Raw genomic sequence first — 27,567 nt, 5'->3', positions numbered from 1 at the left:
AGGACAAGGGATCAAAAACCTGTCTGGAATATAGAAAGGTGTGTGTGTGTGTGTGTGGTGGGGGGGGGGTAGAAGAGTTAAAAACCCGGACGTGTGTGTGTGTGTGTGTGTGGTGGGGGGGGGGTAGAAGAGTTAAAAACCCGGATGTGTGTGTGTGTGTGTGTGTGTGGTGGGGGGGGTAGAAGAGTTAAAAACCCGGACAATTCACACACACATACAAAAGGGTATTAAAATGTCTCTCAAACAAACATGAAACATTTCAAATGTACTCATCATTAGAGTATGTAATTAAAAGGAACACAATATTGAGATACCATTTATTGCTTACCAGACTGGAAAAAATGAGAAAGTATGACAACACATTTTGCAGACATGGTTGTAGTGAAACAGACATGTTTACATTTCTGATGGGAATATAAAATAGGATAGCCATTCTGGAAAAGTGTGACAGTTTCTCGTAAAACACAACATTAAACAACATTTTTAAAAAAAGAATGTACAGATGTGTTTTATACAATTGCTGTATGTATATATATGAATTGTGATAAGAGTTGTATGAACCCCTAATAAAATGTTTAAAAAAATTAAAAAACATTAACAAATGGATCCCGTGTCACATACCCTAGAAAAAACAAAATTCATGTTCATACAAAAGCACATACATGTTTATTCATCCTACTTATAATTACCCCAAAATAGGAACAAACCAAATGTTCTTCAACAAGTAAATGATTAAGCTGTGGCACAATCATATAACTCAGAAACAAAATGGGGGAAAAAAAACAATTATTAAATTTCAAAGGTATTCCAAAACTAAACTGATTGCCATTGAATCAATTTTGACCCTTAGCATAGAGTATTATGCACTAGTAAGCAAAGCCAGTCCCAAGTGTCTATATAACATTCTTTTTTTTTTTCTATATAACATTCTTAAAGACAAAAGTATAGTTTTGGAAAATAGATCCATGATTACCAGAGCTGAAGTGTGAGAATAAACCAGTTTCTGTGGAGCCAATTTCAACCCGTGGTGACCCATACGTGTCAAATACAATGGTCTTTCTCACAGTTTTCAATGGCTACATTTTCAGAAGTAGATCACCAGGCCTTTCTTCTGAGGAGCCTCTGGGTGGGCTGGAACCTCCAACCTCTGGGTGAGCAGCAGAGTGCTTAAGCCATTTATGCCACCCAAGAACTTCAAGCCTGACAAGTTCAACCCAAACCAAACGAGATACAGTCCACCAAATAAATGAGCAGTATTCATCCAAGAAGAAGCCCCGTTAGTGCTACAGGCTAAGCACTGGGCTGCTAACTGCAAATTCAGTGGTCTAAATCCACTAGCTGATCTTATAAAAACGTAGTCTCAGAATCCCATATTGTGTCCCCATGAGTCAGAATAGACACAATAGCAGTAGGTGAATTCTCTCTCCATCAAAATGTCAAGGTCATAAAAGATATGAAAAGAATAATCTTGGTGGATGTAAACAACTTCAAGAAAACCCACATGTCTAAAGTAAGAATGTATTTTAACTCAAATAATCAAAACCATTTTAATTAATGCCAAAAGATGCCTGAGCACTTGACTTTAAAGAATGTTCCTTAGATAAGGGAAAGTTTTCAAAAGCGGTAACAGGTGATAGGATAAAGAATGAACTCATTTCCCCTGCTGCTTCTATTTCAAGAAGGAAAAGAGAAAGACCGTAGCCAACCCCAAAGCATGCTGGGCAAAGCTTTTGCCTGTTGTTGGTAGAGGAAGGCCAGAGCTCTCCTCCTGCCTAGTTTCACAGAATGTTAGCAACTTTCTTAAGCTACCTCTCCAATCCTCTTCAATAATTCTCTCAAATATAAGAGCCATGGGGGCCACAGCCGAAGTTCTTCTATTCTATTCCTATCAGTGCTGACTTAGCACACAGACATTCCGACTGCAGTCTGGCAAGCAACCTGACGTCAATAAAAAAGTTCCCTATCACTGTTACCAGTGTTAACAGAGCTAGACGGCCACATCATCTTGTTTCAACAAACATTTAACACAAAGCTTCTTAGTTCAAGATTATATCTTAGGATAATTTCAGCTGTAGCTAAAAGAAATCTAGATTCAAAATAGATCAAGTGAGAATAAAAAGTGTTACACATACTAGCCAAAAAGCAGGGGGGGAAATGTACATCAACTAGTGAGTAAATAAGTAAAATGTGCCATATATGCCTATAACGAAATACTATTCAGTCAGGAAAAGGAATTCAATACTTAAATGCAATAATAGGAATCAACCTTCACATTTTTATGATAAAAGAAATTAGACACGAAAGACCCCAGAGTGCATAGGAAATGCCCAGAATCGGTAAATCCATACAGGAAAAAGCAGACTAGTAGTTGCCCAGAACTGAGAGGAGGAAAGGTGAACATGATTAGTAATGAGTAGGGGTTTCTTTAGGGGTGAGGGAAATGCCCTGTAACTAGGATAATGAACTTTGTTAAACTAGACTGAAAACCACAGAACTGTAAACATTAAAATAGTGAATTTCATGACATTAACTACTATCAATGTAAAAAATAAGGCTGGAAATATACACTGAGCTTGGAGCATCTTGAAGTCCAGAAAGTATCACTGCTACTGTTAGGTCCATCAAGTCAGTCCGGACTCATAGCTACTCTATGGGCAACAGACTGAAAGCGAAGGTGTTAAAAACGCACGCAAGGATGGAGTTGTATCAAAGAGACACGAGTGAACAGAAAAAAAAACCTGCACTGGCAGTGCTGGAGCTATGAAAGCAACAAAGTGGAACTGGGTTCTAGCGCAAAGTAAAAACCAGGAGCCCATGCTGACATAATTACTGAATAAATAAATAAACGGGACAAATCTTCCATGCAGAATTATTCCAAATAACATACGTGGCCACTCTTAGCTTAGGAGGCAGAGCACATCTCTCCACAGCCCTAAGTGTGGGCTGCACCTAGTTATTTCCTTCCGGAGTAAGGTACGAAACTGGAAAAACAGACTAACTTTCCGAGGAGAAACCTGACCAACACGCCCTCAACCAGATGACTAAGGTCAATATCAACAGCGGTAAGTCATGCTGATAGTGTGCATCCTTGATGTGTGATGAAAATGGCACTTCCTGTGGGTTCCTCCCCCAAACTCAACCCCGTCGAATTTGATGGGGGAAACATTTAAAAACTCCATTCTCAAAAATATTTTACCAGTATATTTCTCAAAGCTGCCAAGGTCATCAAAAACAAGATAAGTCTGAGAAACTGTCCCAGCCAAGAGAAACCTCAAGAAGGCATGATGACTAAACAAAGTGTTTTCCTGCATGGAATCCTAAAACAAAGAACACTAGGTAAAAATTAAAGTTGACAGTAATCCATCTTCACCAAGTCACGTGGTAGAGTAGAACCCTAGGGTTTCCAGAGCTGTAAACTTTACAAAAGCAGACTGTCACATCTTTTTCCGGTGAAGCAGCTGGTACGTTTGAACTGCTAACCTCTAGATGTTAGCAGCCAAGCACTTACCCACTGTGCCATCAGGTCTCCTTTAGCTGACAGTATATAGAACTGGTTTATTATTTGTTACCAATGTACCACACTAAAGTACGGATGTTAATAACGGGCAAGTGGATGTAGCGTATAGTGAATTCCCTTGACTGTCTTCAAAAATCTAAAACTATTGTAAATTTAAAATTATTTTTAAAACAACAACCTAAGGTAGCCTTCAGCTTCATTTCTTTTTTTGTGAGTCCTATATCTGCACTCTTTCAAGAATCTTTAAACCGTAAACCAAAAGTATTCTCTGACAGCTTCATCCTCAGGCTGGTTAAAAACAAAAACAGCTTATTGTCGTCCTGGGACAAACCACCAGAAACTACCTCCAGATGAAAGAAGAGAAATAACATTCCCGTTGTCTTTTAGATAAAGGGAAAGAAATCTTTCTCAAATATTCTCAGTGGATTTTGCCTAACATCTCATTAGTCAGTAATGAATTTATAAAACCAATCAGTCACAATTACTAGCTTCTACTAGTACAGACCAAAAATTCTAGTACCTTAGAATCATCCAGAACAATTTGTTCTGTAAGAACTGTTTAATTGTATTTTTCTTCCAAATATTTATAAATGGCTAATTTGGTCCATTTCATTATTTTATTAATCAAGGAACCATCAAGAGCTGTGAATTTAATTCTTCAGATCCCAGTCACAAAGAGTATTAGAAAGAGATTTCAGACATCCATGGAAAGCTTCCTAGTCTAATCCAAATCAATGACTAATTACCAATGCCATTTTAAATAGTTCAGAGTGGCACAAACCATTGGGTGCTTAACACAAACCAAAATGCTAACAGTCTGAACCACCCAGAGGTGTCTGGGAAGACAGGCCTTGAAACCTTAGTGTTTGTAGTTCTTCCCTTCACACATCAGGTCATATATGCAAGACTCATGATGGGGAAAAGTGAGTCAGAGTCAACTCTATGGCACTGACAATGTAATCCCTGTGGCTGAATGAAATCCACACTACATTAAAAAAAACTGATGGTTTGTTGTTGTTAGGTGCTATCTAGTTGGTACCAACTCATAGTGACCCTGTCTACAAAATAATTCGGTCTGGTCCTGCACCACCTTCAAAACTGGTCTTTGTTTGAGTCCACTGTTGCAGCCAGTGTATCAATCCATCTTGTAGATGATCTTCCTCGTTTTTACTGCCCCTCTACTTTACCAAGCATGATGTCCTTTACCAAGGATTGGTCTCTACAGACAACATGTCCAAGTACGTGAGATGAAGTTTTGCCATGCTTGCCTCTAAGACACGTTCTGGCTGTACATCTTCCAAGATGGATCTACTTGTTCTGTTGGCAGTCTGTGGTACTTTCAGTATTCGTCAGAAACATCATTCAAATGCATCAATTATTCTTCTGTCCCCCTTACTGAATGTTCAGCTTTCACCTGCTTATGAGGTGTCTAAAAATACCATGGCTTGGGTGAGGCGCATCTTAGTCCTCCAAGTAGCCTCCTTGCTTTTCAACACTTGAAGGAGGTCTTGTGCAGCAGATTCACTCAATGCCATGTGTTGCTTGATCTCTTGATTGCAGCTTCCATGAGCACTGACTGGGGATCCAAACGAGAAAATCCTTGACTATAATCTTTTCTCCACTAACTTGATGTTACCTAGTGGTCCAGTTGTGAGGATTTGTTTTTAGACTGAATTGTAACCTAGACTGAAAGCTGCACTCCTTGATCTTCATCTTAAGTGTCAAGTCCTCCTCACTTTCAGCAAGCAAGGTTGTCATCTGCATACTGAAGGTTGCTACATTCATTTTCATCTAATCAGCTTCTTTGATTATTTGCTCAGCATACACATTGAATAAGTATGGTGAGAGGATACAACCTTGATAAACACCTTTCCCACTTTTAAACCATGTACTATCCCCTTGTTCTGTTCACACAACTCCCTCTTGGATCCATGTAAAAGTTCTGTAAGAGCACAATTCTTCATAGTCTGTTGTTGGTTCAGAAGCTCTGCTGAAACCTGTTCACTTTGGGTGACCCTGCTAGTATTTGGAATAGCAGTGACAGAACTTCCAGCAACATATAAGTCACCACAGCATGACCAACTAACAGATATGTGGTGATCGACAGTATTTAGATGAAGCAAATAGATTATGAAACAGAACGTCTTAAAGTATTACAGAAATCTAAGTACAAAATTTAGAGTGCTGTCTCTGGAAATGTATGAATAGCTACTACAATGTTACTATGATAAATGGTCCTACATCCAAATATCCAATTCTACAATACTCAAAATTCAGGAATTCTGGCTATTTCAATACTTATTGGTTCTATGTTCCCTCAGCCACCAGAGGGCCCCAGGTAAACATAAAGTAATCAAGGCAATACAGGTTGCCTATGAACATCTTTTACTTTGAGCATCTTTTACTACAGGTAAAGTGGGGACTGACAAAATATGAGCCATGGGCCAAACCACCACCTGTTTTGTACAGCCTATAGCAAATGGTTTTTATGCTTTCATGTTTTTCAATGGCTGAGGGTGGGGGAGGGACATCAAAGGAAAAATACTGTTTTGTGTCATGAAACATGGCAGCACACAATCATTTATGTATTGCTTGTGGTTATTTTCAAGTGAAGGCGCCCTGGTGGAGCTGTTTGATCGGTGTTGGGCTGCTAAATGCTAGGTTGGTGGCTCAACTTTTCTCTATGGGGTTATCTGCTTCCATAAAGGTTTACAGCAAGAAAACACTACCTAGGGTTGCTATAAGTCAGAACTGACTAGTGGTAGTCATGTAACATCCCCTACATAGCACTCTTAGTGCTTTGCACTGCTGCTCGGTGCATTAACAAGTTGCAGTGATGCCATTATCGTAACTTGGCATTATCTCAAGGGCAGTGCATATTGACATATTTTATTACCAGTGCAGTTAACATGCCAAAACAGAAAGAGAACACTATCCTTTCAACAGTGGTCTCAACCTTCCTAATGCCGAACCCTTTACTACAGTTCCTCATGCTGTAGTGACTCCCAACCATCAAATTATTCTCGTTGCTACTTCATAACTGTAAGTTTGCTACTGTTATGAATCGGGCCACCCCTGTGAAAGGGTTGCTCGACCCCCAAAGGGGTTGCAACCCACAAGTTGAGAACTGCTGCCTCAGAATATTATGTTTTTAAGGCATAAGAGAATATGGATTCTTTTGCTATCAAATTAGATGGCAAAGCATTGTATTTATCATGCAGTGATATTATGGCTCTGCTAAAATAGAGTAATACATTAACTGTATATCCACATTACCAGAGAAAATATTTATCACACTATTCCCAACTCCTAGGACAAGGTGTAAAAATTTTAAACCTGAATTGTCTCATCACAGTACGATTTCCTTACAAAGAGGAAAAAATAACAAATGAAACTGCTGCAACCAACGTAAGTTTTAGAAATGGCTCAATTAGTGAGCCAAGCAAGGAAAGTAACTTATAGTGGTGAGTTATTTCAACTGTGCTTGACTGCAGTAGTCAGAGGAATGTGTGCAGAGAAAATAAGCTTGTTTAAGGCCATTAGTTTTCGGCAAGTATAGGTGGTCAATAGCTGAGGAAATTGGCAGCAATGTGAACAGAGCATTAAAAGCAAGGCAGCTGGTTTCAACAGATTTACTAATATTGATCATTAGTTATTTAAGAAGTCAATAGTGTTAAAATGACTGAAATTTTCACATCTACAAATAGTCTGCATGAAACAACTTCAGGTGAGAATATCTTCAAAAAGTTGAGAAACTACTATCAGTATAATCTAAGTGTTAAAATGTGTTACAACTGACGGTTAAAAATATGTATGGAAGAGGAAAAAAGCTTACTTAGATATATTTACCAAACTTGTGAAAAAGTAAGCTGTTTAAAGCCTATGGTTATTCTCTATCATGTTATTTAGCCAGGAGTGTTAATAATGACTGTCATTCATTCTCATGAACTTATTAGTTCTTTGAAATTTTTGTCAGAAAAGACACTAAATAATCTGACTTGTCCCACCACACAGCAGTTTGAGGGCTTAGCAGTCATAGCATTTTATTACACTTTTAAAGCTTGGGGATTGAAAAGGATCACTCTTAAACTACTATTATCAATGATTTAGGCCTGAGACTTGATTATTTTTCTTAGCAAATTCAACCAAAAATTACTAGGCAAAGGAGCATTATATTTGCGAAACATCCAAGTGCTTTTACACTTTTTATGCGGTCAAAAGTTAAAACAGGAAGTGAGACCTACAGTCCCACATTAATTTGCAATGGTTTATTTTCCTAAACTAACTAAAGTTTCATCAAGATTTTCTGGTTGCAAGTGCAAAGAAAAGTGCCATATTTTAAAATCCATTTTACATACAGTTGAGGAGCTTCCAAATAAGGGACAGTCGAAAAGGCAAACATCAAGAAAAAAAAAAATCCACACTCACTGCCAACTAGTCAATGTCAACTCTTAGGCACCCAAAAGGATAGGGTGAAACTGCCTCTGTTGGTTTCCAAGGCTGTAACGATTACAGCAGTAGAAAACCTTGTCCTTCTCTAGAGGAATGGCTGATGGTTCCTAACTATTGGCCTTACAGATTTTAGCCCACTCATAACCACAAAGGCTTTTCCCCTATAGCACCTGAGTTCCTAACATCAAGAGTAAAATCTAACAATTCATTAAGTGCCTTCCACGTGAACATACTCAATGAAAATCCCATGTTCACAGATTGATATCAGTATCTAGTAGATCTGTACATGTGAAAAGAATTTCCAAAGAAACTCCAATTTGTGGCAACCTTATGCACAAGAGAATGAAACATTGTCTTGTGTCATCTTCTTGACGGCCAGTAAGTTTGAGTCCATTATTGTGACTATTGTGTCAATTCAGCTCATCCAGGGTTTCCATTATTTTTCACTGGTCCTCTATTAAGCACAATATTCTAAGGATGATGTGTCCAAAGTAAGCAACCCAAAGTCTTGCTATCCTCACACCTAAGGAGCATTCTGGTTGTAATTTGATTTGTGTGTATGTGCGTGTAGTCAATGCCAACTCAAAATGGCCCAATAGGATAGGGTGTGTACACACACACACACACACACACACACACACACACTTCCCCAGAAAAATAATTCAAATGTATCAATTATTCTTTTGTCCACTAGGCCATGAGGACGATGTTCCTAATTAGAGCAGCCAGTCCACAGACAGGACCACATGGCCGGCCCCACTATGAGACATGACACCCCTCACTGACTCATTGCCCTACAGGGGACAACACCGGAGACATAGTGTGTGAATTGCACCTGATCTGATCCCTCCATACCGAGGCAAAACACTAAGGGGGTGCAACAGAACAGCAAGGGAACACAGCAGTGAGGTCCCCAGGGAATGCTGAAGATAGACTTTGGGGTCAGGGCATGGTGCCCCAACAGACTGAACTGGAAAACACTCCTAAAGGCCAAGAAACAATCCTTGAACTAACTACAAGCTTTTCTTTCTTGTTGTGTTTTATTTGTTTTTTGGTCATTGGCTTGTTGTTGTTTTGTTGTATATTATTGCTTGGTTTTGCTGTTTTGTTGTTGTGAATGTTATTATCTTTGCAGATCTTCTAAATGAGGCAGTCTGGATGACCAAGCTGGAAGAAAAAACAACGGGACTGACAGTTCTGGAGGGACATGGGGGGAAAGGTAGTGGTGTTAACAAACCCAGGGACAAGGGAACAATAAGTGATCCAAATCGGTGGTGAGTAGGGTGTGGGAGGCCTGGTAGGGCATGATCAAAAGTAATGCAACTAAGAGGAATTGCTGAAACCCAGGTGGGGACTGAGGATGATAGTGGGACAGGAGGAAAGTCAAAGGAAATAGAGGAAAGAGTTGGGAGACTAAGGGCACTTATAGAGGTCTAGATAAAGGCATGTACATATGCCAATATATTTATATATGAGGATATGGAAATAGATCTATGTGCATATATTTATAGGTTTAGTATTAAGGTAGCAGAAGGACATTGGACCTCTACTCAAGTACTCCCTCAATGCAAGAATACTATCTTCTATTAAATGGGCATTCTATGATGCTCATCTTCCCCACACAACCGCTAAAGACAAATAGGTGCATAAGCAAAGGTGGCGAAGAAAGTGGATGGTGCCTGGCTATCAAAAGATATAGCACCTGGGTCTTAAAGGCTTGAAGGGTAAACAAGCAGCCATCTAGCTCAGAAGCAACGAAGCCCATGTGGAAGAAGCACACCAGTCTGTGTGATCACGAGGTGTCGAAGGGTATCAGGTATCATCAGAACAAAAAATCTTATAGTGAATGAGGGGGGGGAGGGGGGGAGTGCAGAGTGGAGACCCAAAGCCCATTTGTAGGCCACTGGAGATCCCCTTACAGAGGAGTCTTAAGGAGGAAACGAGCCAGTCAGGGTACGATGTAGCAATGATGAAAAACACAACTTTACGCTAGTTCCTAAATTCTCCCCCCACCTACCCACCATCATGATACCAATTCTACCTTGCAAGTCTGGCTAGACCAGAGGATGTACACTGGTACAGAGAAGAACCGGAAACACTGGGAATCCAGGATAGATAGATGATCCCTTCAGGAGCAGTGGTGTGCGTGGTAATACTGGGAGGGTAGAGGGTGGATTGGAAAGGGGGAACTGATTACAAGGATCTACAACATGTGACCTCCTCCCTGGGGGGCAGATAACAGAAAAGTGGGTGAAGGGAAACGTCAGACAGTCTAAGATATGACAAAATAATAATTTATAAATTATCAAGGGTTCATGGGGGTGGAGGTGGGGTAGAATGAAGCCCTGATGCCAGGGGCTTAAGTGGAGAGCAAATGTTTGGAGAATGATGAGGACAATGAATGTACAAATGTGCTTCACACAATTGATGTATATGTATGGATTGTGGTTAGAGTTGTATGAGCCCCTAATAAAATAATTTTGAAAAATTATCTTTGTCTTCTCTTTCACTGCTCAACTTTTTCATGTACTTAATGAGATTGAAAAATAAACAATTTGGCGTCAGCCTTGTCAAAGTGACGTGGGTTTTTTTTCAAAGTGACATTTTTGCATTCTAAAACTTTAAAGAAGTTTTCTGAAGCAGATTTGCCAAATGCAGTATATTATTTGATTTTTCTGACTACTGCTTCCATGGACATTGTCTGATCATGGGAGAGTAAAATTCTGACATCTTCCAGTTTTTTCTCCATTTACCAGGATGTTGCTTATTGGTATTGTTAGGATTTCCCTTTTCTTAACATTCAGGTGGATCATATCGAGCTACTTCAAGTCCTTTCATCTTTGGCAAGCAAGGTTTTGTCATCTGCCTTCTCAAAGATTGTTAATGAGTCTTCCTCCAATCTTGATGTCATGGTCTTCTTCATATAGTCCCAGTTTCTTGGAGTACTTGCTCAGCATAAAAGTAAACTAAATAAGGAAACAACCCTGACGTTCACTTTGTCCAATTTTAATTTTTCTCCTTGTATCTCCTTTTCCAATTTTTAACCATGCTTTACTCCCTTGTTGTTTGAATGACAGTTAAGTACTCTGAAATTCCCATTCACCATATTACAATTTGTTGTAACCCACAGATGAATGCATTCATGTAGTCAGTATGATAGGTAACACTAGTATTGAATGCCAATTAAACAATTTAATCCTCCCATAAAAGAATTTGACTCTTCCCATTAGAGTATTATAAAAAATTAGAATAGATTATACTTTTAATTTTTTTCAATTAAAAGGCTGTGGAACTTTATGTACATCTGTTATGTAAATAGTTATGTAATACCCTTGATTTTGCCTATTACGAAACAAAGAATAAAATATATACTGTGGTCTTATAGTCCGTTTCCTAAACACTGTGCTAAAAAGAACCTCTGGTGACAGTAGGCTACATGTTTGGCTGCTAACCACATGATTGAGGGTTCAAGCCCACCAGCCACTCCATGGGAGAAAGAGACTTCCTATTTAGTTAAGATGTACAGCTTCGGAAACCCACAAGGGCAGTTCTACCCTGTCTTACAGGGCCACTATGGGTCAGCATCAACTTGATGACAGTACGGTGGTTTGTTCTTGTTCTGTTCTAAACATATCAGATGGTAGCTTAACCTCTTATTTATTTATTTGGATTTCTTTTTGTTGTTGTTAATCGTTTTATTGGGAGCTCATACAACACTTACCACAATCCATACATACATCAATTGTGTAAAGCACATTTGTACATTCATTGCCCTCATCATTCTCAAAACATTTGCTCTCCACCTAAGCCCCTGGTATCAGGTCCTCATTTTCCCCCTTCCCTCCCCTCTCCCCCGTCCCCCATGAACTCTTGAAAATTTATAAATTATTATTTTGTCATATCTTGCCCTGTCTGACGTCTCCCCTCACCCAGTTTCTATTGTCCGTCCCCCAGGGAGGAGGTCACATGCAGATCCTTGTAATCAGTTCCTCCTTTCCAACCCACCCTCCCTCTATGCTCTCAGTATCGCCACTCACACCACTGGTCCTGAAGGGATCATCCACCCTGGATTCCCTGTGTTTCCAGTTCCTATCTATACCAATGCACATCCTCTGGTCTAGCCAAATTTGTAAGGTAGAATTGGGATCATGATGGTGGGGGAGGAGGAAGCATTTAAGAACTAGAGGAAAGTTGTGTTTTTGTCGTTGCCACATTGCACCCTGAGTGGCTCATCTCCTCCCTGACTGGCTCATCCCCTCCCCAAGACCATTCTGGTAAGGGGATATCCAGTGGCCTACAAATGGGCTTTGGGTCTCCACTCCGCACTCCCCGCCTCATTCACTATGGTAAAATTTTTTGTTCTGATGATGCCTGATACCTAATCCCTTTTTGACAGAAAACTACATACAAAATATCAAGGAATCTTAAAAAAATTTTTAAGTGCTAGAAACTATAACACCACCTTTTTTCTCTAGCACTTTAATTTTTTAATCCACTTATCGCACAATTAATAGCTCAACCATATCAAGAAGAACTGTACAACATTACTACAATCTATTTTAGAACATGTTTTTCCTGCAGGATTAAATTGCCTTTAAAATGAGTTCTTCAGTTCTAATGCTCACGCAAGCTTTTTTATTTTTTACACACTTTGGACATACTGTAGGGAGAGACAGTCCCTGGGGAAGGGCATCCTGCTTGGTCAAGTAGAAGGGTAACAAAGGAGGGGAAGGTCCTCAATCAGATGGGCTCAGGCATAGGAACAACTGTGAGAAATGTTATAGGGCCAGTGTTTCGTTCTATTGTGCACAGGGTCGCCATGGGTCGGAGCCAAATCAATGGCACCTAACAACAACAACAGAAACTAAAAGTTAATTTAGCAAAATTGTAAGTTACAAGGTCAATATAAAAAAATCATCTATAAGTTGTTATGATGGCAAAAGTTTTATCTATACATTTACAACGAACAATCAAATACTGAACTAGAAAAACAGCGCCTCTTACAGTAACACCAAAACAGGTTTACAGCTCACAAAATATATACAGGATCCCTATGCTGACTACTACGTATCAGTTATGAAAGAAATTTTGAAATGATTAAGCTACATGGAGAACTACACCATGGTCTGTCGATGAAATGGAAGATTATCCCACATACAATACAAAGGAATAAATTACTGATACAGCATAGATGAATCGCAGGTGCATTAGTGTTAAGGGACAAAGCAGATTCAAAGGGCTCCATGATAGATAATTCCAATTTTACAACCTTCTAGAGAAATCAAGCAACATCTGTAACAGCAAAAAAATAGATTAATGGTTATGAGCTTCTGGGCACGAAAGTAGGATGGTAACAAAGGGGCAACAGAAAATTTTGGGAGGTGCTAAGACTTCTTTTTATTCTCATTATGGTGGTGATTACCATACCATATATACTTGTCAAAACTCACAGAGGTACACGCAAAAACAGTTCATCTGTGTATAAATTATCCCTCAATAAAATGCCAAAATTTTCTTTAACAAAATAATTAAAGGTTAATAAAAAGCTAAACACTTCCAAAATATAATTCAAATGGTTATATAACTCAAAGAATATAATCAATGTCAGCAAATTGTACACGCAAAAACTGTTAAGTTGATGCTGTGTATGTTCTCAATAACAAAATGAATTTTAGAAGAAAAAGAATTAAAAAAAATCGATTCTAGGAGGTTCAAGAACAAATTCTAGAACTTCTTGTTGAAGGCAGAAAACTAAAGACACAATTACCTCCATTCCTTTCTGTGCACCAAAATGATAATTAAGGGACTTTTTTAGGGTATAAACTCACAGAAAAAAGAACAGGAGATGAAACCATAGCAATTAAATTTTTGGAAGCTGGAATGCAGGGCACAAGGTAAAGTTGCGTTAGTACCTGAAAAGCTAAAACTTCAGCAAGCAGTAAGGAAAGTCACAAGGAAAACAGATTTGTAACAGAGAACCCCAAACACTCAGAAAAATGCACTGCTGGTATACTTTGCAAAAATGAAATCAAAATTATTAAGAAGTCAACAAGCAGCTAATCCACCTCCATCACCCTTCTTCCTACTTTCCATGCCCTCTCACTCTGTATTACCAGATGACAGTCTTTCTAGTCAGAAGACTGGTGGTTTATTTTCTGAATAAGCAAAACAGAGGTACAAGGGGATACTCCTCCAAAACCCCAGAAAACTCCACAGGACAGAACTCTCGTAGAACGCATTTTTCCCACTAGATGAGCATCCAGGAACTTACTCTGAGTTAGTGCACTCAGTGGCATCGCCTGGGAAGGTTCTCTCTGGTCACAGTGGATTTTTTTGTAAAAGCAGTATCAATCAAACCTCGTTTTTTGTGATGGCTGATTTAAGAGAGCAGTGTGTGGCTATGAAATTTTGTTTCCTGCTTGGGGGAAAATGCTACAGAAACTGTTAGTAATGTTGAACACAGCTTACAAGGACAGCACTATAGGAAAAACTCAAAAAAGGTGTAATATCAATTGATGACAAACCTCACTCTGGAAGTCCTGAATGGATGAAAATGTGGACAAAATTGGTGCATGGGCCATTGAAGAGATGAGGTAGTTAACTGGACTATCTTGGAGCTAGGTTCAGTGAATTTTTTTTTTTTTTTCACAAAAGAAAGGCTTGTAGTTCATTCAAGGATCGTTTGCTGGTCCTTAGGAGCGTTTTCCAGTCCAGTCTGTTGGGGCACCACGCCCTGGCCCCAAAGTCCACTTTCAGTATTCCCTGGGGACCTTGCCACTCCATTCCCTTGCTGTTCGGCTGCACTCCCCCAGTGATTTGCCTCGGTGTGGTGGGATCAGGTCAGGTGCAGTTCCCACACTGTGTCTCCGGTGCAGTCCCCTGTATCGCCCTTAGTCACTGAGGGGCATCATGTCTCATAGTGGGGCCAGCCATGTTGTTCTCTCTGTGGACTGGCTGCTCTACTCAGGAACATCATCCTCACGGCCTCGTGGGCCAGGCTGTGTTCCACTGTCTCCTCCTGCCCATTCATCTGCTCCTGTGTGCTCTGATCAGATAAGTCCATCTCCCGGAGCTGCAGAATCAATGTCATCCTTTGAAACATATTATTTTCGGGGGAGGGGGTTCAGTGAATTTTAAAGGAAGACTTTGGAATGAGAAGGGTCACAGAAAACTTTTTGCCTCAAATTCTGACTGATCAAGAAAAGGAGCACTGAGTGGAAACATGCAGAGCTTTGAAACAACAGTTGCGGGAGTGACCCAGACTTTTCCCCCAAGGTCATTACTAGTGCTGAGACATGCTATTACGACAACCCCAAAAGCAAACATCAAGTCACTGGAAGATGCCAACTTCACCTTGCCCCCCAAAAGCTCACCAAGTGAAATCAAAGATCAAGACAATGTTCATTTGGTTTGTTTTTTTAATGGGAGGGGGTAGTATTTGGAGTTCGTTCCACCAGGTCAGACTGTTAATCAAGCTTTCTATTTAGAGCAACTTTCACAGGGGTACCCTAAGACTTTATTTCCGATCATCTTAGGAACCGAGACACCACTCCTCTATCTGTCTCCAGGCAGGTCTGCCCACCTGCAGATGCGCCCACATACGGGTGGTCTCCACAACATAAGGAACTGTATTAAAGGGTCACAGCATTAGGAAGATTGAGATCCACAGATTTAGAGGTTCTGAAAAGATTGCGTAACAGTGCGGGACAAAAAAGGCCTGATTTGTGGCAGAGAGGGGGACTGGTTTTGCCATCATGACAATGCACCTGCAGTCATGTCAGTGTGCCAGTTTTTGCCAACAAAAAAAATAGCATGCCTCTCTTTACCTGACCTCGCTCCATGTGGCTTCTCTTTGGTTCCACAAATGAACAGGAACATGAAAGGACAGCAATTTGACAATGTAGAAGAGGTCAAGAAAAAAATGAGGAAGTTGCTGTCAGCCATCCAAACATGAATTTGAAAAATGTTTTCAAGAATGGAATCACAGATTTGACAAATGTATTAAGTGTAATGGACAGTACTTTTAAAGTGGTAAAGTTGTCTTGTTAAAAAAAAATTTTTAATGCACAGCTTTTGTGGGGTTTTTTTTTGGGGGGTGAGGGTACCTCCTATTATAGCTATTAGGGTACCAAAATTACAAAGAGAGTGATGAAGTAAAAGTCTCTCTAAAATCTGTATGACATATATATATATATATATATATATATATATATATATTTGAACTCCAAGTGGCCCCTCTTTCCACCCACACCCCGCCCCTCCCTGGCCTCACCCCATAATACTCTGCAGGCAGTCAATAGACTGGAAGAGTCTTCTCTTGGGAATCTGATTAGCCTAAGAAAAGATACACACAGATAATGACATCAAGAGTAACCTAGTAAAACCCTATGCAGTTCGCAAATCCCACTGGTGATCACAGAGCTTACATCAGACTTTTCAATAGCAACACTGGCCGCTAGAAGAAAAATAAAGAGCAATGCCTTCAAAATTTTAAGAGAAAATATTGACTAATCTAGAACTCTACAACCAGCCAAATTATGAGAACAAAGGCATTTAAAATCATATAAGATCTCACAATTTTATCTGTTACCTTTAGTAACCTATTGGAGAAAATACTTTAAATGTCCACTTTCAATAAGTTTATTTCACTGATTATTATTCTAGACTGCAAGTTCCATGAGGGCAAGGGCCATGTGTAGCTTGCTCACCACTGTTTTAACAACGTTTCGTAGTACAGGAACATTTTATTACACGGAATCATGTCCTTCTTTCCTCATCTCCGACCAGCTTCTCCTCCTTCCACAATTCAAACTAGAAAAAATGCGAATCATCCTAGCCAAGCAACTGGAATCAGAAGACCAAGGGACCAAATTCAACCTGTTACTCTCTATATGGTCAAATCTAGTTTTTCCTCTTTATCATGGTGTATAAAATGAAAATGATACCTACCTCTCTAAATTATGTAGAGGGTCAGTAAAAATAAGGAAGACCCTAAATGAGATGGATGGGCTCAAACATAACAATTGTGAAGACAGCACAGGACTGGGCAGCAATTTATTCTACTGTACTTAAGGTCATTTGAGTAAGAACTACTTGACAGCACCTAAAAAAACTCTGGATTATGACAGAGACAATGCATATAAAATCACTTTGTACATAACAGGCATTCTGAACATCATCTAACAGAAGACAAATATAAAACGAATAGCTGCAAAATTGGTCCTCCCAAAACTACTGGCTATGCAAAAATAATCATAAGCTTTTCAAGTAAAAATTAAGTAACTTACTAGTAAAAAAAGAACCGCAGTTCTGAGACTCTGCTTTACTACTTACTAAACAACTTTGGACAAATCAATTTGAGTCTTAATTTCCTCGCTTATAGAATGAAAGAAATGAAACTACTCTAATATTTTAGCAATGTCACACAACTAGCAATAGACATGATCTAGACTCAGATCGAGCTGAGTAAGTACCACATCACAAGAACATCTCTAGATTGCCTGAAAGACCTCTAAGTAACAAAGTGCAGAAGACAAAGGCTGTGAAACATGTGCATGATGAAAGTTGTTTAGAGAAGTGGATAGATAATTAAGTCTCACAGTGGGATTAAAAAGAGATGAATACATATGAGCTTTCATATTAACATGAGGGTGAGGGATATAAAACAGATGAAATACAGTGAGGGTGGCCACAGAAGAGGCAGGCTTTTATAAGTGCAAAGAAGCAGGAAATGAAGATAAATTTAGCTATCACTTTCAAAACGGAACCGTAGGGCATAAAATATGAAACAAAAATTATACATATCCCTAAGAGGTGAATAAGGCTTTTTATTTATTTACTTTTTTAAAGTACTTAAATACCACAGATTCCTCATATATGAAAAGTCAACAGTGTTGGATACATCATACTTAATAGAAAAAAAGACTGATGTCTCTCTTCCCTTGATAGCAGGAACAAGACAAAAGTGCTCACTCTTGCTGCTTCTATTCAATATTGTACTTATGATAGAAGTGCTAGGCAAAACAATGAGACAAAAAATGAAATTTAAAGTATTCAGATCAGAAAGGAAGTAAAATTCTCTATTTGAATATATGATACAGTGCTAGATATAGAAAATCCCAAAGATCCCAAGAAAACTTATCTATAACTCATAAGGGAACTTAGCAAAATTGCAAGGTACAACATCAACCAACAAAATGCAGTTGGGTTTCTATATAAAAGCAATGAGAACTCTAAAAGGAAAGTTAGAAAAACAATTCCATTTTCAGTAGCATCTCAGATAATAAAATACCTAGGAATAAATCTAACCAGGGGTATGAAGATACAATGACAACAATAAATCTCTGCTGAAAGAGATTAAAGACTAAATGGGAAGATGTTCCATATTCATGGACTACAAGACTTAATATTAAGATACAATACTATCCAAAGCAATCTATAGATTCAATGTAATTCCAATTAAAATTCCAACATAATCTTTACCAAAAAAACAAGAGGCCACAAATAGCTACAATAATACTGAAAGGGAATAATAAAGTTGGAGAACTCACAATTCCTGGTGACATAATGAATTATGCATTGCATAAGGTCAGCAGTTCAAACCCACTGGCTGCTCTATGGAAGAAATGAGAGAGTGTCTGCTCCCAAAAATTGCCCACAGAAAGTGAAAGTTGGACACTGAATAAAGAAAAAAAGTAAAAACCGATGCATTTGAATTGGGGTGCTCGCAAAGAAGAATATTCAAAGTACCACGGTAGACTGGAAAAACTTCATCTCACATACTTTGGACATGTTGTCAGGAGAGACCAGTGCCTAGAGAAGGGCATCATGCCTGGTCAAGCAGAGGGGCAGCAAGAGGAAGGCCCTAAACAAGATGGACTGACATAATGGCTGTAACAATGGGCTCAAGTACAGGAATAATTGTGAAGATGGTGCAGGATCAGGCAGTGTTTCATTCTGTTGTGCAAAGGGTCACTACGGGTTGGAACAGACTGGATGGCACCTACCAACAACAGCTCCCATAAAGAATTATGGCATCCTGAACCTAAAGGGGTCATTTCTATTCTGTCCCATAGGGACAGTCAGAATTGACTTGATGGTAGTGGATCGTTTTTGGTTTTGTTTGTACACAGCAACAGTAATCAAAACAACCTAGTAATGGTAGAACAACAGACACACAGACAAATGGAACTGAGTCCAGAAATAAACTCACATATTTTTGGTCAACTGATTTTTGACAAGGGTGCTAAAGTCTATTCGATGGGGAAAGAACTCATGTGTTTTGTTGGAAAACTTCCCATTGGTGTGAAAATCTCACAAGGTGATGCTATCAATGATCCACCATGTAACATCTTTGTGTGTGTGGCTCTTGCCTTCCCCTACAGGATAAGCCACTTTTAACCTTCTCTAATGGGTACCTCCATGAAACTGCATGCTTTTTCTGCTTCTCACAATTTATTTTCATTGCGAATGTAGCAATAAAATAAAAAATATAATCACTACCTAAAAAAAAGAAAAATAGGAATCACCCTAGCCTGGGGTTTGGAGTCAGAAAACAATCCCAATTAGGATAGCTTAGTTAGGACCAAGTTAGCAAGGATGTAGAAAAATTAGAATCCTTATATCAAATGGTATAGCCATTTAGTATGGAAAAGTGGCATTTTCTCAGAAAAAAAGAAAAATAGAACTACCACATGACCCAGCAATTCCACTCTAGGTATATAGCAAAAAGACTTGAAAGTAGAGACTGAAAGAGACTCATACACCAACGTTCATTGTAGCACTATTTATAAAAGCGAAAAGGTAGAAATAACCTAAATGCCCATCAACTGGAAATGAAAAATAAGGCCCATACATGCAATGGGAAACTATTCAAACAGTAACAAAAATAAAGTCTTAAAACATGATAAGGTGTGGAGAGAGCTTTACTATATTATGCTGAGCTAAAGGAATCAAAAAGGACACATCCCATATGACTTCGCGCATGTTAAAAAAAACAAGAAAAGTCAAGTGTAAAGAGACCAAAACATTATTAGTGGTCATCAGGGGCAGGAGGGATGGAAATTGAGAGGTTATTAGTAATGGTGATAGAAAAGTTGCATTAAAAGCATCATTGTACAGCTAGCTAATTGGCAAACAAAAACTGTATGATCTGATTTACAAGAACAACAAAAAATAAAGAGCAGCTGATACTGCTTTGTTCCTTGGTTTGGAGTATTAGGGTCATGGTTTCATGGGGCAGCTCAGCTAATTGGCCTAAGAAACATATTTAGTGCTTCTGTTTTTAAAGTTTGCAAGTGGCCATCCAACAATTTTTTCTCTACTAATTTGGAACAACAGGGAAAGGAGAAGCAGGAATAAAAGGATATGTAATGTATAGCTAATTGTTTCTATAAACAAATGCCTCCTTTGCTGTGAGATCAGAAGAACTGATTGGTACACCATTATCATTAGCTTAACTAGTTAAAAAAAGGGGAGGGTGGAGCGGGGACTGTCTCCCTTATACTTTTTAAAGATTCATCGCTACAGAATCACACTGACAAAAGCAACTCAAAACATTGGAAAACAAGCTTGGGGGCAGTGAGTTTACCCTAAGATGGGAGACACAACTCAGAAAGGAGAGTGAGGATGGGTGTAATCAATGTCACTCAATTGCATGTGTAGACATTGTTGAATTCATTGTATATTCTAAACAACAACAAAAAAGAAACTATATACAAAATATTTCAATAATCTGAGTTTTAATATAATCAAAACTGATAACATGTCCTAGGGCTCTGTTTATTGCACCAAAGATTAGCGATCAATTAATGATCTTACTAAACAAAGAGAATGTCAAATGTAACGATGCAGAGGTAAACACTACTGTATGTAAAAGGTATGTTTTGTTTGTGTACTGGGTATATTTCTTACTACTGATCATAGCCAAAAGGTCCCAAAATCTTGTGTAATGGAAAATTTCAAACAGAGTATACTTAACTATTTCATCCCCAGTATTCCCGTCATCTAGCATCAACAATATCTGAATGCAATTTTTCCTCTGGATATAATTTTTTTCTTCTTTTTTTGCATTTTATAAGGGACTCATACAACTCTTATCACAATCCATACATACACATACATCAATTGTATAAAGCACATCCATACATTCCCTGCCCCAATCATTCTCAAAGCATTTGCTCTCCACTTAAGCCCTTTGCATCAGGTCCTCTTTTTTTTTTCCCCTCCCTCCCCGCTCCCCCGATATCATTTTTATTGAACAACTTTTACTGAGAGGAAATAGAAACTACACAGAACTGTTGATAGCAGATGAAAAGTCCTTTTAGTAAACTTCTTACACCTTGTAGTAAAAAATAAAAAGTAGTATTTAAATACAACTTTGTATCTTTTTCCCTATGACTTTCCCCATATATAGGTTAAAACTTGTACTTCCTTAGTATTCTATCTGATCTTGCAAAAGGCAAAATATGAGATATAATTTTTTTAAAGATATAAATTTCAAACTGCCCGAGATATGCACAAATCAAAAGAATTTATATGCCTATTCAGTTTCTATGTTAATCTGTACCAATTACATAGCAAGATTTCAGTTCAATAAACATTCAACTGACAACAAATAAAATCTAGTCTTAAAATAAAAGCAATTATCTAGGTTCATCTCATCATGAAAATATGTTAAAGGTCAAGAGAATTTAACACTTACATAAACAGGTTTTATCAAGGCCAACTTGATAAAACATTTTAAAATTTTTAAGTAATTTCAAGCCCCTATTAGTATTTTCTGAACTCATGTGGCTACCTAGATTAATATTCTTATAATAGAAAAATACCTACTCAAGATAAAACAAAGAGTTCAGTACCTATCTACATATACTACTAACTCATTTAATCATTCATGGCTAACTTACACTTGGGGGGTGTAGTGCAAGAGTGTGGGGGCTTATAAATTAAAAATGCACCACCTAATTTTTATTTTCTTTTTATTTGTTAAACCAGTAAAGAAAAATGTATATGCAACAGTAAGTTGCTATCTTCATAAGACTTAAAAAAATAGTTTTCCTATTATAATCTTTCTAACCTAACCTAAGAAATAGCTTAAATAGTTTTTGGATGTCATCAATTTAAACTTTGCATTAAGGAATTGTTAAAGCATATAAACTGAAGAGAGACTAGCATAATGAAGTTATCATCTAGCTTTAATAATTCTGAGTGTCAATTGTACTTAACAATTATTGAAGGACTTTCTAAGCAGTAATTACAAAGATTTACATTTAAGAACTCAGAAACTGTCTATTAAAGTGTTATGATCAACTATTATTTTAATTTTTAAAATGCTTTAAGAAATCATTTGTTCCTTTCCAAAGTATCTCCCTTCAAAAAAAACACATTTTGTTCAAAAAAAGAAATAATTTAATCAATAGTTATTACTAAAAAGTTACCAGGAAAAAGGATTCACTAGAAACTATGCCAATTTCAGAACTCACACAATGTTATCCATTCTCTAATTCAAATAAATTAAGTCAGATGAAAATGTAACCTCAACCCACATGGAAGAAACACACCAGCCTGTGAGATCACAAGGTGCCAAAGTGATCAGTTATCAGGCATCAAAGAACAAAAAATCATATCATTGTGTGCTTATCTCCCGATACAATTGCTGAAGACAAATGGGTGCATAAGCAAATGTGGTGAAGAAAGCTGAGGGTGCTCGGCTATCAAAAGATGTAGTATCTGGGGTCTTAAAGGCTTGGAGGTAAATGAGCAGCCTTCTAGCTCAGAAACAACAAAGCACACATGGAAGAAACACAACAGCCTGTGCGATCACGAGGTATCAAAGAGATCAGGCATCATCAGAACAAAAATCATGTCATTGTGAATGAGGGAGAGTGCAAATTGGGGGGACCCAAAGCCCATCTGTAGGCAACTGGACAACCCCTTACAGAAGGGTCTCGGGGAGGAAACGAGCTAGTCAGGGTACGATGTAGCAATGATGAAACATACAACTTTCCTCTATTTCCTGAATGCTTCTTCCCCCCTACCACCACCACCATCATGATCCCAATTCTACCATACAAATCTGGCTAGACCAGAGGATGTGCACTGGTACAGGTAGAAACTGGAAACACAGGGAATTCAGGGAGGATGATCCCTTCAGAACCAGTGGCGAGAGTGGCGATAATGTGGAGGGTGGAGTGTAAACGGGGAACCAATTACAAGGGTCTACATATAACCTCCTCCTCCCTGGGGGATGGACAACAGAAAAGTGGGTGAAGGGAGACGTCAGACATTGTAAGATAAGACAAAATAATAATTTATCAATTATCAAGGGCTCATGGGGGGAGGGAAAAATGAGAAGCTGATGCCAGGGGCTTAAGTGGAGAGCAAATGTTTTGAGAATGATGAGAGCAATGAATACACAAATGTGCTTTACACAATTGATGAATGTATGGATTGTGATGAGTTGTATGAGCCCCCAATAAAATGACTTAAAAAAAAGAAAATGTAACCTCAAATTAAGAAATACTCAAAAAGTATACTTTCAGACATTGAAAACATACTCCAAAATGTTCAAACTCTCACACCTGTTGCTGGCACATAGAAAAAGACATTTTCTAGGGAAAACTTTTAAATGACTTCTCCAATGTACTGGGATTCTTCAGGCTTTCATAAAGCTACATAGTTCCCTTTCAGACATAAACACCAATCTGTTAACTAGAACTGTGCCTATGATTAAATTTCAGTTGTTAGTTCACTATCAATTCAAAGGCCACACTAACTATTTAAATCTTCCATGTTCAGTTGTTTTCTCTCTCCAGAAGCCTGCCAAATTCAGGCAGGCAAGGTGAGTGCCATGCAATAAAATTACATAAACATTATCAGAAATGCTTTAACTATATGCAGACCCACATTATGTTTGACTTAAAATTGATGATTTTTTTTTTTAAATACGTGTTCCTGCTTGTGGACTCGCTTAAGACTCCCTAAACAACTCACACCTCTTAAATTCCACTGTTACTTGAACCTCACATGGCATGCCTGGGCAAATTTGATGACTTGGATTTTGTTTTAGAAGGCAGGCTTCTTGCCAAGTCTGCTGTGTCTACTCCCCTGACCCACCAAGACGGCTTAGACAACACCTCCCTTATTTATGTTACTGCCGTGAACAGTCAAACTACTGCTTACTATCAAATGAGGCTCAACTTACTCAGGTTTCCTACCTCCTAAGACTAATGAGATTGACTTCACTGTGTTATAGCTGCCTAAACTCCACCCCTTGTTTTAAATATACTGAATCACCTACTACTTGTAGTTTCTCAACTTACATATACTTAAGACCCACCAATGTATCTACAATATAACATCTTTCTGGGAGGAAGAAAAAATGTATGCAGGCTAAATAGGGAAAAATGCTGAGTTACAGGCACATGCTCCCAACATTTTAACAGGATAATAGTATGGAAGAGATCAGTGAAAAAAATCATCCATATGACAAGAACCTGCAAATGTGAGTGTGGCACAGGACCGGGCAGTGTTTCCTTCTGTTACAGAGGGTCACAACTGACTCAGTGGCACCTAACAACATACTGCAAGTGTTGAACAGCTCAAAGATCTTGAAGAAGGGGGACTGAAAGATCAGAACTTAATGGGTTTTGAAGAACAAAAATATGCCGAAGAAATAAAGGATGAGAAGGAAAGAGAGAAGCTGTCAAAAAATTTTACAGTGAAAGGAGTAACTGGAGTTTTTTCTAAATTAAATAAAGGTTTTAGTTACTTGAAAATATAGACCTAAATGCTAATGGCTTTGCGAAAAGGTCCACAAGCAGATTGAAGAAGCAGTGAGATATTAACCGTGAAGGAGCAGCAAAGGGAGTTAAAAAAAGATCATATACAGATAACTCTCGCTAATTTTACACCCCTGATCCCAGAAATAATCCAGCTGATCCAAGAACCTTCCACAAGTGGAGTTATTACTGCAAGTGAAAAATTACCAGTCATCCAACTCTTCTTCATAGTTGAAGTTTTATTTGTAAATCTGTATGCCTATATATATATATATATATATATATATATCTATATATATCTATATATATATATATCTATATATATGCATTAAGATGTATCTGGTAAACCTGTTTCTAAACCTTAGAAACAAATAAAGATCAGATTTATAAAGCTATTGATAATGACAGTAACAACGGGAAAAGAAAACAAACCAAAGGTACCTGACTTATATTAGAACTAAGGTACTAACACTGGGTTATTCCAACAGAACACAGTTGTTAAGTTAGGTACTAACAGTACTATATTCAACTGGCAATAGTGAAGTGAGAGGGAAGTTAAGGGCAATAATCTTCATTTTACTTATGATTTTCTCAGACAAGAATAAATTCTATACTTTCTCATAAAAAAATCCTATGATCACATTTTTATCATTAAAAAATGACAAACTACAAAAGTAGAGCTTAGAATATGTCATCAGTAAAAATACGTATGACTAAATTAATGAACTGGTATTAAGTTCTCCATATATATTCTCAAGAGCAAAACAAATATATACACACACACAACTTTACTGGTTGCCACAGAAAGACAAATAATAATAAATCGATTCTACAACCAACCCTAAATTAACATCTTACTCACTGCCACGGAGTTGGTTCTGACTCACCGAGATCCTACAGGACCAGACAGAACTGCTCCCCAGGGTTCCAAGGCTTCAATCTTTATGAAAACAGACTGCCCCTTTTTGTCCTGAATTAACACCCAAAGGGGGTCAGAGAGGAATCCTGCCATAGAGTGGATTCCAACTCATAGCAACCCTCTAGGGCAGTCTACTTAGGAGGGCTTGTGAGGCAGATCGCCTCAATTCTCTTCTCATTGATTGGTGTGCCTGAGCAGCCAACTTTGCAACTAGCAGTCCCAAACTTACCTGAGCCCACTTGGGCTCCTTAAAAATAAAGAAGAAAGCAACAAAAACTGCCATGGAGTTTATTCCAAATCATAACAAAGCTATATGAGGTTTCTAAGGCTCTAAATATTTGCAGGAGCAAAACCCTCATAATTCTCTTGCCCAGGCTTCCTAAAAATAAAACAAAAACCCGAAAAGTCACTGCCATCCAATGGGTCTATTGACTTAAATAGACCCTATAGGGCAGATTTTGCCTCTGTGGGTTCCCAAGGCTGTTAAGGAGCAGAAAGCCTCATCTTTCTTCCACGGCCAAGGTTCCTCAAGTGTCCTTAAATCAAGGGGAGTAACTTTTTTGCTGCCAAAGGCCATTTGGAGCTCTATAACACTATTCTCAGGCCATATAAAATTATCAACCTAAAAATTAGCTTGCTATATTTGATGAAACATTTAATTACTCCACCGCTAATATGATGGCTGGGATTGCAAGCTTCTCTCTGGTAAGGTACGTGATGATGATAGCAGGTATTGATGATTTCCTGGGCCTCAGAAGGCCCACATGCCGGACATTCCCCACCCCACCTTCCTTAAATGCTTAAGTTACAGATCTTACTAAAAGAACTCAAACTACCAGGGGCCATCAAGTAGGTTTCAATTCAGGGTGATGCCACGTGTGTCAGACAAAACTATGCTCCACAGGGATTTCAATGAATGATTTTCCAGGATTACATAACTGCTGGGCCTTTCTTCAGATGTGCCTGAATGGGTTCAAACCACCAAATTTTCAGTTAACAGCAAGCACACCCTCTGTACCATGCAAGAATTCTCCCACAATTTCTTGGACAAGTAAATAATACTCAATATTACACTTTCACATATGCCAAAATATCCCTTCTATAATGGCAGACAAGAAATTCTAAGGTTAAAAAAGAAAAGGAAATGTACGGTTACATAGGCCTAACAATGCTCTCACAATATTGAACTTTCACCCTAGCAATATGACATGGGCCTTTCCCCCTATCCTCAATCACACACATTTAAGCATCCCAGCACAAAAGTGCGCTCAAAGCCCCAGGTAAATCCCTCGATTCCTATGAGGAAAGTGTCAAAAACGCAGAAAATTATTTTTCCAATAGAACAAAATGTTTATCAATGGCTTAATCACCTAATACATAGTCTCACTGCACTCAATCATAAAGAAAACACTGACCCATGGTATGAAAATATGGCTCAGTAGGAATCAAATCCTGTTACATACCTTATTGTATAGACAAGCTTACCATTTAATTTCAACAGGAAACTATACGAACAACTTCCCTTTTCATACTGATTTAAATATCCAATCATACTTAGTATGGTTAGGCAATCAACCATCTTTCACATCATTCTGAGTCAGTAACAACCTAATTCTAGAAAGTGAAGAAATATAATTAAAAGCTAATACTGGAGAATGGAGGTAAGTTAACACTTAGAAGAATAGACTAAACACTAGAATAATAAAAAGAAAAATACACTAGAATTAAAAGGATAATAAAAATGTCTAAGACCAAATTTCCAACTCATTAACTTAAGGTTTAAGTAGATGTACCCCAACTTCCTCTCTTTTCCCTCCCCTTCCCTCCCCGCCCCCCTCTCTCTAGGACAGAGAATTTTAGAAAGAAAAGGAACTTGAAAGTAACCTATCATTAGTTTT

The 27,567-nt window shown here is 38.3% G+C and overlaps 1 protein-coding gene across 3 annotated transcripts in view; it reads right to left on the bottom strand.

Moving 5' to 3' along the window:
- The window catches only part of NFATC3 (nuclear factor of activated T cells 3), a 94,082-nt gene that overhangs the window by 61,370 nt on the left and 5,145 nt on the right, over window positions 1–27,567 (bottom strand). The gene's annotated exons all lie outside the window — the stretch shown is intronic.

Source organism: Tenrec ecaudatus, chromosome 18 (genome assembly GCF_050624435.1).
Source record: "Tenrec ecaudatus isolate mTenEca1 chromosome 18, mTenEca1.hap1, whole genome shotgun sequence".
Lineage (NCBI taxonomy): Eukaryota > Metazoa > Chordata > Mammalia > Afrosoricida > Tenrecidae > Tenrec > Tenrec ecaudatus.
The sequence above is the reverse complement of the archived record's forward strand: the minus strand, read 5'-3'. Positions and strand labels throughout refer to the sequence as shown.